Source organism: Tupaia chinensis, unplaced genomic scaffold (assembly GCF_000334495.1).
Source record: "Tupaia chinensis unplaced genomic scaffold, TupChi_1.0 Scaffold000115_1, whole genome shotgun sequence".
NCBI classification, from domain to species: Eukaryota; Metazoa; Chordata; class Mammalia; order Scandentia; family Tupaiidae; genus Tupaia; species Tupaia belangeri.
In genome coordinates, this window is record NW_006159579.1 from 7645182 (window position 1) to 7662731 (window position 17550).

General features: G+C 38.4%; 1 long non-coding RNA gene across 1 annotated transcript; it reads right to left on the minus strand.

Annotated features, from left to right (window-relative positions):
- LOC114007013 (uncharacterized) lies at positions 1-17153 on the minus strand. The gene is made up of 3 exons (XR_003548675.1): positions 16962-17153; positions 14170-14245; positions 1-81 (listed from the first exon to the last, which is right to left on the minus strand). It is a non-coding gene; the product is annotated as an uncharacterized LOC114007013 (long non-coding RNA).
- Between the last annotated feature and the right edge of the window lie 397 nt (positions 17154-17550).

Genomic DNA, 17550 nt, shown 5'->3' on the forward strand with positions numbered 1-17550 from the left:
TCCAGTCCAGGATTACTTCTTTGTTATCTGGCTTATTTGTTCAAGTGTTCTAGGGTGGAAAAACATGCTGCTTGTTCAAATCTGAAAAGAGAAAAAATAAAATACTGGGCACCCTATGGTAGTCCCTGGAAAATTTACCACTCCACACTGAGACTATTCATGGCTAGTGGATGAGTACATTTAAAGAAGTACACACACATAGCAATGATTTAGACCTTAAGAGAATGGCAGCCCCATTTCCACCTACACTGACTCTGCTGAGACTTTTGCTGGTGACAAATTTGGGGGCTCTAGTGTAGGTCTGGCTGCCAGCTGGTGTTGGGATAGAATTTTCCCTCCAGAGTAATCAATTACAGTTTCCCAAGATGAGCTCATGGAATACTGCCAGCACAGTGGGTTGAAGAATCTGGAAGCTGCAACTTATTCCCAGATGTAGGGGTCATCCCATGTACGTGTGGTGATGATGAACGAGAAGCACAGAGAAGAAAAAGTGACTATCGAAAGTAGGCCTTTAAGAAAAAAAAATAGTTACAACACAGGCAACAATGATACTACACACAAATTTTCATGGGCTAGGTGTTGTGGAAGAAATTGTAGATGGATTTCCAGGAACCAATAGAAAAAAAGTAATTTTAGATATATTCTGTTCAAATTCCCTAATTAATAAGCAACACCTTTTTTTTTTTTTTTGAGAGGTTTTTGCTATAGGGTGCATGCTCTCACCAGAAAGACAGAGAGAGAGACAGAGAGAGAGACAGAGAGACAGAAAGTGAGAAATCACCCCTCAGAGGGGATGGCCATGCCACAGTCCCTTCTTCATTCTCCTCTTGGGATCTTGGGCATGCACACACAAGCGCCTGGCATGAGTTTAAGTCACCAGGTCCAGGACTCCAATCCTGATTGACTACAGTTTGCGTCCTGGACCTGGTGGCTTAAAACTCACGCCAGGCGTGTGTGCGTGCATGACCAAGATCCCAAGAGGAAAATGGAGGAGAAGGGATTGCGGCATGGCCATCCCCCCTGGGGGGCAATTTCTCACTTTCTGTCTCTCTGTCTTGCAAGCGCACACGCCCTATAGCAAAAAAAAAAAAAAAAAGAAAGAAAGAAAAAAGAAAAAACCTCTCCAAAAAAAAAAAATAAAAAGTAACGCAATATATATTTTTTTCCCTTTGCCTCAGGCTCCAGTCTGGCTGAGCTCTACTGGTTCAGAGCATTGGCTAGAAGACTTCTTCAGACTCATATGTCAGTCAGTGCATTTTGCCTAAGAGATTTGGCTTTATGGCTTGAACTTTCAACCAGTGCACTCTAAGTGGAAAGATCAAGGTTTGAGCCTTGCTGAAGAAGCTATCAGGGGAAGCCTCTCTTACCCAGATCTGTAAGTGGGTTAAGACAGAGCAGATGTGCAGTTAGGAGAACAGCAGCAGCAGGCCAAATCCCATACCCTGGAGAGGAAAATCCAGCTGGGCTTGAAGAAACTGATTGTGAAATACTGAGATGGACAGGCTATTGTTGGGAGAAAAATAACAACAGCTGAGCAGGCAAGTGGGAGTCAGGACTGAATGTATCTCTGACTTAGAAAAGGGCTTTTATGAACTCCAAGAAAAATGATGTGCAGATGAGCAAGTCACTCCATGAAAGGCCCTAAGAATAGAGTAGACAGGCATCCTGGACCACAAAGGCTTTGTTCCAAATCACCTCAGATAGGCAATCTACAAAACTAGGACCTATAATTTATGAACACACCATACTTCCCTATCTCCAGAGAAAGGATGAGTGCCTTATTCGCTTACATAATTCTGCCTACGCCCCTGCCCCCACAAATATTTGGCTCCTGGAATGGGACAGGGTGGGTTGATAGCTCACTGGAGACAGGGTGGACTCAGGCTTATGGACACAGAAATATTTCTTCCTGCTAAAAAACAGTTTGGTAAGAATATTCCACTAATTAGACTCCTTATCTACTGTTCCTTTTGCTTTTAACAACCTTAATCATTGGCTGGCGCTCAATTGATTGTCTTTAGAAGGGTGAATGTTTTTGTTCAGAATAGTACAACAGACACAGCAAGGGGTTGCAGATGGGGGTGGGGAGAAGGTAAGAGATAAATTTCCAATAAAGGAAATATGGAATTTTACTTACAAACAAATGGAATGCAAAAGCTGTTGGAATTTCATACCAGAGAACACCCCAGTGGTCTTTCCCGAATATCTGAACATTGCTGCCTGTTGCAGTACTATCCAGGTTAACACAAGAAATTTTTCCCCAGGCATCCAGGTAATAGAGAAAACATGCTACTCTGATTTCCAGGGAGATTCGCCTAACAGGTCTGGAGATGCGAGGTTCTAATATCTGCATTTCTCACTAATTCACTGAGCTTCACCAACTCAGTGATTTTGATGAGAAATATTCTATTTTATTTTGGCTCACCAGATTTCACAGACTGTAATACTATGTGAAATACTGGAGGCTTCTCTCTCTCTGGCTCCACCTCCCACATGTAAAGGCTTAGGCATGGAGCCAGCTAACTTGCTTGGCTATTGGCACCTTGAAATGGAAGTAAATCCCTACTCCTCTGATTTATTATTTCCTGTTCTTCAAAGAGGGGGGGAAAGCAGCAACGCTTGAAGTATTTAAGCATTTAGTCACTGTACAGATCCATCTCTTGTCTCACCCCCATTTCAGGGGAATAATATTTTTTTCCCTGAGTTACATAAGGCATGATAGAGAGTATTTCAGAACCCCATCTGCCTCAGGACCAATTTCTCGTGGTAAATCTCTAGAACACCTTTCACATTTTCTAAAATAAGTGCCCAGGATTCGGAAATAGGTCTTACAGTGTGGGCAAACTCTATATCACTCATGTGTTAACCTTACCATCACTTCCCTCTTTCCATCATCTCTCTGTCTTCAGCTCCAATGCAGGCCTATCCAAATCATAGATGCAGCTCTGTGTGTTTATTTAAGTAGTGCTTTTTCATTCCTGGGATCTTTGGTAGTGAAATTCAATATTAAATCAAAAATTTTAATATCACAGGAACGAGGTTCAATTTAACATGAACTGGATAATTTCATAATTAGCCAAAGGACTGAATTCATTACCCACTGGGATTTCCCTAACATCATCTCCCAAGAACAAGGCAGTTAGAAACAATATTTATCCCTGGAGCTTTATACATATTTGTGTGTGAGTGTATTTATCACTAAATGTCCAAGAGATATGCATAGAAATTAAGATCAATTAATATATCTGCAACTTAATTCTGCTAATGGTGGTACAATGAAGGGCAAACTCTTGTAAGACTGAGTTGGTCTTTGTTCTTGTAAGTGACTGAGAGCTCTGGGCTTCTGTCAGATATTTTGGTGCAGGAACTATGCTTTGTCAGCCTACGATAGTAGAGACAGATGAAACTGGGCTTGAATATTCTCCTTTTCCCCTTTTCCTTCTCCAGTCTGTATCTTAAATGATTTGGACTCACACTTGGCTTCAACTTCATCTATTTTTTTCATCAGCTCATCTCTTGACTTATTTTTGATCTCTAGATATTAGGATGTAAGACAATGATTCCAAACTAGTGGCTCTCAACTTATTTTCTACTTTTCACCTCTTAATATGACCAGCTTTCAATTGCATCTTGGCTTGTCTGCTTTTCTCAGATTGCTTCTTGATTCTGGGAATGCCTACTCGTGTCACAAAAAGTTCAGGCATCTCCAATCTATGAGTACTCAGTTTTAAGTATCCACATGTATTAATAAACATGAGAAAGTCTAAAAGTAGACCCTAGTATATGCAGGCGCACAGACATTCACTCTTTTTCATAAATGGAACATTCCTGGACAGTGATTGACAGATATATTTGCCTTTATAAATCCAGAAATACAGCCCCTACCTAGGTTTGTAAGTCAACATTTTCTCATACTCATCTAAAAAGCATCCTAATATTCAATTAGGTATATGATTCTTTTTAGCATATGATTCTTTTTGTCTATAATTTTGGGACCAGTCAAATATCAAAGCTATTGAGTCCCTGGGTTCCCATTTGAATTTTATTCAAGTTCAATTCTATCTAGAATGCCTTTCTCTACTGCTCTTACCTTGGAATAAGTCTTCTAGGCCAACCAGTGGTGTGGTAGTTAAGGCAATTGAATCCCATATGGACAACTACACAATTTGAATCCTGTTTTGAAAAACACTCCAGGCAAATGTGCATGCATGCCCAAAATCCTGAAAGGAGGAAGAAATGGAAGAGACGGGATTGCCGTATGACCAATCCCCATGGGTGGTGCTTTCTCACTCTCTCTCTCTCTCAGATGAGCTCATGCACTCTCTGACAAAAATCACTAAAAAAGAAAAAAGGAAAGAAAAGGAAAGGAAAGGAGAAAGGAAAGGAAAGGAAAGGAAAGGAAAGGAAAGGAAAGGAAAGGAAAGGAAAGGAAAGGAAAGGAAAGGAAAGGAAAGGAAAGGAAAGGAAAGGAAAGGAAAGGAAAAGAAAGGAAAGGAGGAAAGGAAAGGAAAGGAAAGGAAAGGAAGGGAAAGGAAAGGAGAGGAGAGGAGAGGAGAGGAGAGGAGAGGAGAGGAGAGGAGAGAAGAGGAGAGGAGAGGAAAGGAAAAAGAAATAAGCCTTCTAGAAGGTGGTGCTTATCTACTGGCTAACTTTTCATTTTAATTGACAGCTTAGGATTCTAGAGCACTCCCTATATTTCACATTGTACTTCTGCCGGTGGTGTTTGCTGCGTTGCTGATTGCCGAGACGCTGTGTGTTAGTTGACTTTCTAGGGCTATTAGGGCTGTATTTGTCAGCAGTAGATCTGAATTTGTCTACACTGAGATATATTTCTTAATGCCATTTAAGATTTCCAGAAGATGGTAGAGCTCAAGAACTACCTAGAAGGATGTGCAGTATTGTAATAGAAATTAGAAGGAGAGAAGGAGAGAGAAAAGATATGGGTTAAGCTTGTCATTGAAACAAAGTATGTACAACAGAGTTGATAAGAAGCTTGATAGAAGGTCTAAGAACTAGTGAGTAATGGGACTTAGAGTAAGTCAGGAGTCATATAAAGAAGTTCATGAATGCTGGAATGAAGAATTTAAGCTTAAATCAAAGGTAATAAGGATCTCTAGAAAGCGTTTGGTGGACAAATAACCCAATGACTTGGTTTTGACTGAATCATTTAAAAGAGCTAGATCCATTGTGATGAACAAATTCCCTTTATCATTCCAAGCATCTAAAAAATGTAGCACATAGCTTTAATAACCTGTCATGGAAAATTCTGTTCCACATACATTTCTAAGCAAACCTTTTGATTCTTTCTTCAGTTGTCTGCCATCAAATCAATGGCCCAAAGTGGTTCCTTACCGCCAATTTTAACAAATAAAACATGCAATGCCACTCGAAAGAAAGGAAGGAAGGAAGGGGCAAAGGAAAGAAACAGAGAAATTTATCAAAGAAAAACAATAGTTCTCTTCTGATCTTACATTATTTCTGAAAAATCAGGAATCAGTATGGGGTAAGGGGCCCTATACTAACAGGGGAAAGTTTGCTCCAGATTTCACCAATAATCTCTAAGAGAAGAAGATGGAACCTAGCCAGGAGCTGCTAATGGCTGAAATGGCGTAGCACTTGTCACTTGAAGGAGAGCATTCCAGAGGAGATTATAACTAAGCTGCTGAAAATCTCCCTGTATGCTTAGGTTTTCTGCAAGGTCATAGGATGGTGTTTTCAAGGACAAAGAATGAGAAGACTGTCTCCCATGTAGGTAAATGCCTTTCCCTGATGTGTTAAGTCACGTTTTCTCCAGGAAAAGGAAATGGAGGAGTCAGGGATAGATGAGCCTGCTGACTAATCTATAAAATCAGTACCCCAGAGGGGCAGAAGTTGAAATCATTTATTTATAATTAGAGATGCAATGGACTGTATGACTTGAAATTTCACGATTCAACGTTCTTGGTGAAAATGCTCGATAATAATTAAGAAAACAATCAGAAGCTTAAGCAAGAAATATTGGAATTAATATCAAGTATCCTCCTCTCCAGTAAGACTAACACCTTCTGATAAGTCACCTCTTAAATGATTCCTGCTATTACCTGGGTTGGTATACTATTTACAAGAAGGAGCTTCCAGAATAAACTGGGGCATAAGGAAGATTAGACTTTTGGGGGCCTTGTTGTTAGGGTGGACATTTAATGAACATATTCCAGGAGATTCCATAGTCTGGAAACAAATTTAACTTTATCTGCAACAGATCAACCTAATGTTCACCATTAGAAAACATAATTGTAATTGAAAACAAGAAAGCATGTTTACAATCCAGTATTAAATGGGCGAAAATCAGAATACAAACCTCATGATATCAAATATAGATGCAGGTGGACAAGGTTAAGATAGAAAAAGAAAATAATTAATTTAGGTTTAAGGCATTATGAAGAAATGTTTTGTCTTCAGAAGAGTGTGATCATGTGTTGCTGTTTTATTGATTTCACATTTTTAAAGTGGATCGAAAAACCATCAGTTGTATAGAATTGAGTTATCATCAGTTGATTGATTTTGAGGGAACTGGGTATAATCTTCAGCCATTTCTCTAATGAATATTTATTTTGAAGAGTAAGTTAGTTAATACATGTACAGCAATTATCATGGTGCCTGGCACATAGAAGACTGTCATCATTTTCATTACTGTTATTATTAGTACTCCTTGCAAGTAGAGCCCAAGGTGATCATATCCCTTATATTTCTATATCTGATTTGATTTCCTCAGTGAATATCAGTTTAAGCCATGGTTTTCCTCCCCTTTCATTATTAAAATCCAACCCTGTTTTGTATAAACATACTTGAGCGAATTTTGACAACCATGATCAGTCCTGGGGCTGCATGGGTGACAGGGTGTGGTTAATATAAACTAAATGTCTTATAAAATGACCATGAATCTATTAAAAATAAAAGAAATATCCTGAAAAAGCATGACTTCATGAGGTGCCCAACGTTGCTACCACTATATATGTTAAAAGTACCTGACAGAGTTTTCTGTGTTTGATGGTTGCTTTGATAACTGCTCTTCTGGGGCAACCTATTGGAGTTCTTCAACCTCTAAAAACAAGGGGACATTTTCAGTTCTCAACTAATATCTCCCGCAGGGGATTTTTCTGTCAGAAAAGTTTTCAATGGGAAGTCCAAATTCACCTGAACTCCAAAGCCTTTCACCATTCACTTTAAAAATCAGATGTTAAATTAAATAATGTTTTGTTTTCTCCTACCTTTTCCAGAGACCAACTATTTCACTAAAGACTGCTGTCAGCCCAGACCCAGAAGACAGTTTTTCGAATAGAGTTTTCTGTTGCTGAGGATTACATTAGAGGAAGCCGAAGTTCATTTAAGAAGTGCAAAGAAGTACAATCCTGGATTGTACTTCCAAGGCTTTGAAGCATCATTAGAAAACATGGCACTTGGGATGCTATAAAGGCATTTGGTCAGTCTCCTGAGACTAGAATCCTATGAAAAATCTGTGATCTGGACTTCAAAATGAAAGCATTATCAAGTTTTCATTAATTCAGTACAACTTTATTGGTCATTACTGTATTTTACTGACCCTGAGACATAATTATCGTTGTTTGTATCTTTGTTTCACATTTAAACATCCCTGAGTGCATGTGTACAGGGAAGCCAGACAGCAACTGTGTATACAAGAAGGTTTCCAAGAGTGCATGGAGAAATGGAATTAAAGTACAAGTTTATTTGGTGCAAAAATTTTTGAAAATCATGCATAGATTTTTCCTAATGTTCATTTTCCATGAACTCTTTGAAGACCCCTTTCACTTATTATTGCCTATGCATGACCCTCACAATGTTCAGAATGAGTGTCAGAGGCTTGAAGGAGAATTTTAGAAAAGAGTTGAACCTTCATTGAAGAAACGTCTTCACCAATACACTTGAAAGCCTAAAAGACAATATTGTGTGAGAAAAACCTGAGCAATGAAGACTCTGAGTCAAAGAGTGCCTCGACAAGATTCAGACTCAAGTGTAAGAAGTTGTAAAAGCACTTTAACCAATTGACTATACTGTTATTTCCCATTTAATTTGTGCACAGGCATTAAATATGACAAAGATCCAGAAATAAGACCGAAAGTAAGTTTTTGCTAAATAAAAGATTAATTAATTATTTTTTAAATGTGAATAACAGGCCAGTAGGTGGTGTGGTGCTTAAGGGGGCTGGACTCCCACATGGCCAACTGCAGTTCAAGTTCTGGACCTGGCAACTTGGTTTTTCACTTTCTCTCTCTCGTTCTCTCTCTCTGTCCCTTTCTGGTCAAATTTTAAAATAAGTCAATAAATAAATAAAGTTAAGTGAAATCACTCTTTAAAAAAAAACTTTTAAAAATATGGGAACCAGCAGTTAGTGTAATGGCTATGTCGCTGGACTCCCACGTAGTCGACCGCGGTTCAGGTCCCGGACCCGGTGGCTTAAAACTCACGCCGGGCGCGTGTGCGTACGTGCCCAAGATCCCGAGAGGAGAATGGAGGAGAAGGGATTGTGGCGTGACCATCCCCCCTGGGGGGTGATTTCTCGCTTTCTGTCTCTATGTCTCTCTCTGTCTGTCTGGCGAGCGCACGCGCCCTACAGTGAAAATCTCTCCCCCCCCAAAACAAAGATATGTATAACTAAGGCCAGCAGATGGTGTGGTGGTTAAGGGCACTAGACTCCCTCCCACATGGCTGGCTACAGTTCAAGTTCTGGACCTGGCAGCGTCCTTTCTCACTTTCTCGCTCTCTCTTTCTCAACCCCTCTCTGGTCAAATTGAAGATAAATAAATGAATAAATAAAGTTGAAGAAAATAATTTTTTTAAATAAATAAATAATAAAAAATACATGAATAACATATTTTTTTCTTTTATTGGGGAGGGAAAGGAGAAGGAAGAGAGACAGGTAGGTTTTTTAAGTTAATTTATGTATTTATTTATTTGTGGAATAAGAGAGAGAGAGAGAAAAGCATTCCTAACAGGGTCTTTCTGTCACTGTTTACCCCCAGTCTCAGCCAGCTTGATTTCTTTGACAAGAAATCACCATGTCACAATCCTTTTCCCACAGTCTTCCAATTAACTAGGACTACAAGCACAGGTCACAATGCCTAGCATGTTCAGGTTGACACAAGAACCAAATTTGGACCTCCCAACCTTCTCTTCAAGCCTTGCCAAGGCTGGGTGCAAATAACTCTTTTTAAAAGTATGGATAGCATAGTTTAAAAAAAAGAAACTTTTTTTTTTTTGGAGAGGTTTTCACTATAGGGCACGTGCGCTTGCCAGACAGAGAGAGAGACATAGAGACAAAAGGTGAGAAATCAACCCCCAGGGGGGGATGGTCACGCTGCAGTCCCTTCTTCTCCATTCTCCTCTCGGGATCTTGGGCACGCACGCACACGCACCCGGCGTGAGTTTTAAGCCACTGGGTCCAGGACGCGAATCGCAGTCAACTACGTGGGAGTCCATCGACATAGCCATTATGCTAACTGCTGGTTCCCAGAAACTTGTTTTTGAATATAGTCCATTCTATTATAGTCCATTCTATTATTCTATTATACAATATAGTCTGTTCTCAAGTGTAAGGGCTATATAATACAATGCTATTTTTTAAAATGTGTACATTATACTTGGTTAATTATCCAGAAGTCAGCAGATTTGTCGATAATGTGGTCTTCCTTTAGACAGCCCTAATTCTGAGCAGGGATGACTAAAATTCCATGGTCTAATGAGTCTTATACCTGGTTTGCAAGGAACAACCTTCTTTCTAATGAATTTTGGAGCAATGTAATTTGAATAGACCACTAATGAGAATGCACTCAAAATTCAGTGACCAAAATAAAGGAGGTGGGGAACAAGAAGTAATCACTTTTATTGAACACATGCTAGACATCATGCTAGGCATTTTACATGCGTTATCTCATTTCATCCTAACAAGTAAGCTGTGAAGCAGATATCAATATCCCTAAACTACAGATGAAAAATTTTAGTAGAGGGTTTTTCTATTTGCTCCAAATCACACAACAGGTAAAGTCCAAATATGGGGTTGGAACTCCACACGGTGCTCTCTACTGTATATCCTTACTACAAAGTATTGAATTATCCCTTAATCAATCTACACCAAGAAACATCCCACACACAAACTAAATTGCCAACCCCACATACTAAGAGCAAGTAATGAAATGTTTATATAAGTCAAAAGAAATATTGAACCAAGTAATCACTTATTTCATCAGAGAATGCATTAAAACCTAAAATGATTGATGATGATGTAAAAGAAAGTGATCAGTGGACCTTGGGATCATGACATTGTGTGATACATGAGCCGAACTTGCTATGGAAAGTCTTGAAATTATTTAACCTGGTGTGAATGAGGGGTGGGAGGTCATGCTTTTCAGGTTGGTGACAAATTTTTCCATTTAATAGAGGGGGGAAAAAGCACTTCCATATATGTTGTACTCCCTTCCCCAACATAAGCTCAAGGTTCATGGGGAGGGAACACTTTCATAGTGTTGACTTAACCTCAATGCACTCCGATTACAAAGTTTCAGAACTTGAAATAAGTTTTATATAAAAAGGCTCACATTTTAAACACCAGGTACTATTAACTGCATTGTGAGAAGTTGATCTCAACTACAGTTTTAGACCCAAGAGACAAGAGAAGAAGTTGAACAGGACATTATTCAATAGCTGATGCTACTTCAGAAAGAATAGTTACAAATGCTCAGCCTTGATGGCCACCATTGAGTATACACTAAAGCAACAAACATAAAATTACTAATAGATAATGCAGATAAAGAAATAGTGAAGCTTACATGCATATATTTTATGTAAAATAGATGAAATTAAACTCTTTATAAATGTTAGCTTTGGGATTAAAATCTGCACTTCCTAGTTCCCTGCCATCTCTACCACAACATCTATAGAACATTGAAGAAATTTCTTTTGCAAATGGATATAGTCAATGGTCTATGACATGTTAAGTAAAATGTTAGGTCGTTGGGAAAGTCATGACACATTTTTCTGTGCAAAAATGCATTAGGACTTTCTCCAAAACCCAATAGTATAACAAACTCAGGCTTAGTTCAGATTGGCATAAACCAAAAGAGAAGTTCGAGTCCGTGGATCAGGAAAAACAATCATTAGATAGAGCTACATAATTGAAGTTAGCTGGAAAATATCTCTTTCAACCCAGATACCAGGATATAATTCTATGACTTCAAGTATAAGTAAACTTAAACAAGTTCTCTAGGTAGAAGGTTATAAAGAACCAGGAAAAGAATCAAGAAATGGAACAAACTAGGGTAAGAATCTCAGAGGAAAAAATGAAATACTAACCAGGTAATGCATTTGGAAATTCGCCTGCAGGATTTGGGCCAAAACAATGTAGTATTGTAGAACAAAAGGTCACCCCTCGCAAGTTTCCAGTCAATGATAGGACTCACCCTAAACTGCTACACGCCTTTGGTGCAAAGATAACACCCTTTTGGTTTGAAGCTTTGAAGCTGTAATAGGAGCATCAGTTGCACCAAATGAGAAATCTATTGTCGGTCTGTTCTGAACTCAGTGATCCCAGACATGGTCCCTTCACTTTCTGTATCTTCCAGCATTGCATTTTTATTTTTCCTCAGCTGGTCCTTTTGTGTTGAAGGAAGACCATGCAATGCAAAAGCAGAATGAAAGATTGTCTATGCCATGTGCTATAAAGAAGGAAAGGGAAAGTGTTTTTGCCTTCAAATTTTATCACTGGATATGCTAGCATCCAGAATTTCCTATCAGTTTAGATATTATTATTTTCCAATGATCTTTTTACAATGATCTATTTTTCTATGTTTCTTCTTATCACATCTATCTTAACTTGCAATAATGTCTTTAAAAGATGCCTGCTTTTGCCAACATACCTGATTTTCAGTTGCCACAGAAATAATTGATCACATGAGAAGTATTGGAACACAGGACAGCTAGGTTTTTAAAATGAAAGAGAAGAAAATGTGAAAGAGTAAGAATTCAGGGAGGAGAGGAAAAAGAGAGAGACTGCTATGTTATTTGGATTATTTGGAGGAATTGTAAGAATAGTGGAAAATAGTGCATCCCCTGCCCTTTGGGGCACGGCTACCACTTATCAAGTGACTATTGCACTATGTTCCAGGCTCTGTGCCAATCGCTTTATATGTAGTATTTTTTGGACAACGTTCAAGTATTTGGGATTTTCTCCATTTAAAGATAAGAAGGTTGAAAATCTGAGTCTAAAACTAGTTATTCAGTTAGTAAGAAACAGAGGTAAGAGTCTAACTGTGTTCTCTTTGCTCCCAAACTCTTCCCTTTATGTTGGTATTCTTCAGAATTTGCCCCCAAACTCAACATGACTCATGGAATCACAAATGACAGCTTGAAAAGAAATATATAATCCCTATAGCCCCAATTGTCCCACTTTACATATAGGAAACCAGGGAAGTAATGTGAGTTGCACTCTGAGAAAGGCCCTCAACAGAGCAAAAGCCAGGAATACTCTCTTCACTTGCACTGAAGAGTTTTCTAGGTCCTTACTGGGTCACAAAGGAACCACAGCAGAGGGACATTTGTAATATATGCCTGGGTTTTTCATGTCCTCTTCCTATTGTGGCATGCACAGATTAAGCAGCCAACTTTAAAAACATCACATGCAAACATTTTCTAGGAAGTTATCTCCTTTTGCTGACTTCTTCAATACTGTGCTCATTTGTAGAAAAAAAATCCTTTAAAAATAACTTTATTGTAATTTCTAATTTATACATATTCATTGTACATCTTTGTTGGATATAGTGTGATTTTTTTCAAGGAATGTGTGCAGGGTTTAATAATCAAGTCAAGAGGAAATAAACATTTATCATCGCTGATGTTTATCGTTACTTTGTGTCACATTTGAAATTTGCTCTACTGGCTATTTGGAAATCAAAGTTAAATTCTTACCAATGTTGTTTACTCTATTGTGCTGTAGTATTCTATAACCCATTCCTTTGTTTACTTACTCTCTTGTATCTGTTACCTAAATTCTTCCCATCCTCCACTCTGCCCTTTCCTTTCCAGACTCTGGTATCCAGTGTTAGACCCTCTATATCTATGCAATTGAGTCTTTTAGCTTCTGTTAAAAAATGAAAACATACAATAGTTGTTAAATCACAACATACAGGACAGTTTTTGTCTTCCTTTCAAAGCCTTATTTCACTTAGCGTTATTTCTTCTATGTTCATTCATTTTGCATTGAATGACTAGAATTTGTCCTTTTTAATGACCAAGTAGTATTCCATTATATGCATCCATTAGTTATTATGTACTTAGGTTCATTCTATATTTTAGTTATTGCAAATAATACTGCAAAACAAGGAAGTGGAGATATATCTTCAATATACTGAGAATTACTTTGTGATCTAATAATCTCATAGTGGATATACATCCAAATGACAATTAGAAATCATTTTCTAATTCTTTTAACTTTTCTCTTTGTATAATACTAGATATATTTGACTTCACACACACACATGCACGCACATACACATAAACAAACACAGTGCAATAACTATACCTAAAGAAATAATTTGGTTTGCTTTTGCTGCTATTGTCATCTTGCTTGTAAGTGTGTGTTCTCTCTAACCAGTCAGTAATCTTTAAAAAATTAGTTTTTTTCAACTTTTAAAATTTGTTCATAAGTGCTCTGAATATGTTTACTGGGGAAAATTTAAATAAAAATCATTGTTCAGATGTCACACATATCAATCATTCTTCCACAACAGCTTCAGAGTAGAAATAATTGCAATCTCATGCCCTGTACTTGAAGGATGTGAGAAGAAAAGAAAAAGAAAAGAGATTATTTTAACAGGATTCTAGAAGTGTCCAGCATTTCCAAAGATGTTCTTCTGCCCATCCATTTTCAAGAATTATCAAAGCCAATTCCTTCCAACGCTGTTTGTCTTTTACAACACCCACATTTCCAGTAATTGTCCCCTCCCCTCCTCACCACAAGCATACTCACAATCACACTCACAGTCATTTTACCAATTCTACTTGCATGCAGACACCCATCAGGCAGAAGGATCGGCTGAGTCGAAACAGACAGGTTGAAACAGTGGCAGAACCAATCCAGTGCCTGCACTGCATCATAGCCAGTGGGTATTGTGGTTGACTTACTATGACCAGGTGAAATTTCCAGTGTGTTCCCAATGATATCACTCCATATAGACTTTGCCCGTAATATCACTAAGTTCTGCGAGACAAAATTAGCAAAGGGTGAAAAGAAAATAGATAAGTGAAAAATGGATTTCACAGGATTGTATTTATGAGTCTTTGACCCAGGTTGGGAAATCTGTCTTTTAACTATCTAGAAGGATACTCTCAGAATCCTGAATTTTGGTACCCTGTCACCTACAATGGAAATCAGGGCCACAAAAACCACTGTGACTACTGTTATTTTCTTGATAAGCATTTCACCTACCTACAAAAGAAAAGCTCACATCCTTCCTCTCTCTTCCCCATCTCCTCTAGGTACCTAAGAGCTCCAAGAAAGTCAAAATCATTTTCTTGTTTAGCTGAACTCTTCCCCTGTAGGTAGAAGAGTGCTTTGTGGTATTTGAATAGGGATTTGGGAGGGTTAATATTAGACTCTGCATTGAGGTCTTTTTATATATTTTAAGACACTGACTGTAAAGTGATTTCAATAATCTAGACCTATTGCTTCTCTAATAAGAACAAGTACCAGTCAGAGAAACGTTAGATACATTTACAAATACGGTTTTCACATTTTATGAATGGAAAAATTGCTCAGAGAGCTTACAAAGGCTTATATTAAGTCTTTAATAATCCACTTCTTTGATGCTTACTAGACACAAAGCTGCTTCATCTATATCCCTCTTCAAGGAGAGACTTGTCATTTAGCTTTAAAAAACACTGTCAGTGAAGACTTCCAACTATCTGTTTCTTTTGGGATCTGCCTCAGCTGTAGCAAGCTGTCACGCTTCAAATTCCCCCTACCTAGAGCAGCCATATCCAGTGACCAAGGGTGAAAAATAAAAGCTTGACCATTTGAGACTAATAAATTATACTCAAATGTACAATACTCACTCCAAGCCTCCTGCTGGGTTCATCAAGACTTTGTCAAAAGCATGTGATAGGGTGATTCCTCTCTCTTCCCAATTCTGCTCTTCCTCTATCTTTCACAGGAGTCCATCTTTAATAAACATCTTGCATACCAACCTCTATCCTGATGTCTTCTTCTGCATACAAGCTGTTCACACCAATGTGACCATTTTATCGTCTTTTAAAATTTTTTTAAATTAATGGGACCAGAAGGTGGTGTGGTGGTTAAGGGTACTGGACTCCCACATGGCCAACTGCGGTTTGAGTCTGGGACCTGGTGGCTTGCTTTCTCTCTCTCTCTCTCTCTCTCTCTCTTTCTCTCTGTCCCTCTCTGAAAAAATTCAACTAAATAAATTAATTTTAAAATGTTTAAATTATTTATTTATTTATTCTTCTTCTTCAATTTGACCAGAAAGAAAGAAGGAGAAGCAGAATGGGAAAGCAAGTTTCCAGGTCCAGGACTCAAACCACAGTTTGCCACGTGAGTGTCCAGTACCTTAACTACCATCCCATCTTTTAAAATATTAATTATTAATAATAATTAATAATTTCACTAATTAATCATTATTGTTAATTACTTCTAACCTGTGTATGATAATTTTACCTATTTATTGGCAACTCTCTGACTTTCTTCAGATCCAACCCATACTTATGACTGAGTATGGCTCTCATAAGGGACACAAATACAGTATGCATGCAAGTGATTATCACAGCTGCAGCTGGTGCTACTCAGTCCCACATTCCAGATCCTGGACACAAGTTTCTATTCCAAAGAAGAAATGTCTGTTTTCTCCCAAGTTTCCAGTGACTCTTCCCTACTAAACTCAGATTTTCTCATAAGTAAATCCCTCATATCTGTTAAAGATAGTATTTATAATGTTTATTACTTTTATCAGGCTCCTCAAACTCTAATGCCTGATGGTATCATCCACTAAAATTGAGAATTGAAGCTGGTCAAGTAACACACAGAGATACTAAACTCCTTGTTTTGCAACTAAGCATAACAACTTGCTACCCTCCAAATGCTGTGTTTTCAATGATCCAACCCTTGCAGACCTCTTAGGTTTTCCCTATCTCTGACTCAATTCACAGTAGCTGAAACAACCTTTTTCCTGTTTCTTAAACAAGCCAAGCACTTTCTGTCTTCAGTGACTTTGTGTCTGCTCTTCTCTGTACCTGGAATGTCCCTTTCCTGCTTATTTCTCATTCATCAGATATTAACTTAAATGTCACCTCCTCCAAGAGCTTTCTCTAAACAGCCCAGCTAAAATAGACCATTTATTTCTCTACCTTGTTATCCTTTATTACATGCCTATTCCTTTCTTCCATGGAACTTCCAAGTCATGATTAATGAATATACTTGTTTACTTCATTTCTGTCTCTTCCACTAGATTCTGAGTTCCATAAGGACAGGGAGCATCTTTCTTATTCATTATTTATTTCTATGTCTTAGCACAATGTTTTACCTGTAACTTTTTAACCGACTAAATGATCTTCCTCCTCAAAACGCTTCTGTCCACCAGACTGCATGGTGTCACTGCCATGTCCAATCCACTCTCAGGCAATGCATTCTGACTTCTTAATGTCACTGAATTCTGCTCTTCCCTCAATCTCCTATGTTACTGCCTTAATTCTGACACTTATTATTCCACACTGAGACAACTGCCACACTCCAGTAGCAGGTCTCACTGACCCCACTTTCTCCCTCTCTATCCTCCATACTCTGTCAGAGTGACCTTTCTAATATGCAAATCACTCCAGGCTTAAACCTTTCAATGGCTCCCTGTTGCCTGTGGAATAAAGTTCAAACTTCTTATCATGGCATGCAAGGTACTCAGAAATCTTACCTTTTTTCCCTCTGATTTCATCTTTCAGTCTTCTCCATGAGCCCCCAACTCAACCACTTCTAAACATTCTTTCCTTAGGCCAGCCGGTATTGTGATGGTTGAGCAGCTGGATCCTACATAATGAATGTGTATGTAGCTTGAGTACTGGACTATGCTGCTTGAGAAACATGCCAGCACGTGTGGATAAGTGCCCAAAATCCTGAAAGGAGAAATGGAGAAGTGATTTTGGCATGGCCACACTCACTATGTACTCAAATTCGCTGACATGATTCTCCTTAACCCAGGGTCCTTGCTTCTGCTTTCCCCATGAAATACTCCTGGACACCTTCTTTCTATGGCTTACCATTCCTTTTATCCCTAGACTAGGCCAAGACTCCCTGAATGAACTCTCACTGCTCATTGTGTTTTTCCTCCATGCAGGGATGGAAGAAAGAGGAAGTACTCAATAAAGATAAATTGTGGAGCATGAGTTTGAGGGGAAAGAAGTAGGACTTAGATCATGGGGTACATATTTGGGAAGATGGTCTTTTGGATGTCAGTGTTCTCTGTGCTTCAGGAGTTGCTATTTAGATTTTAAAGTTATTGTTAA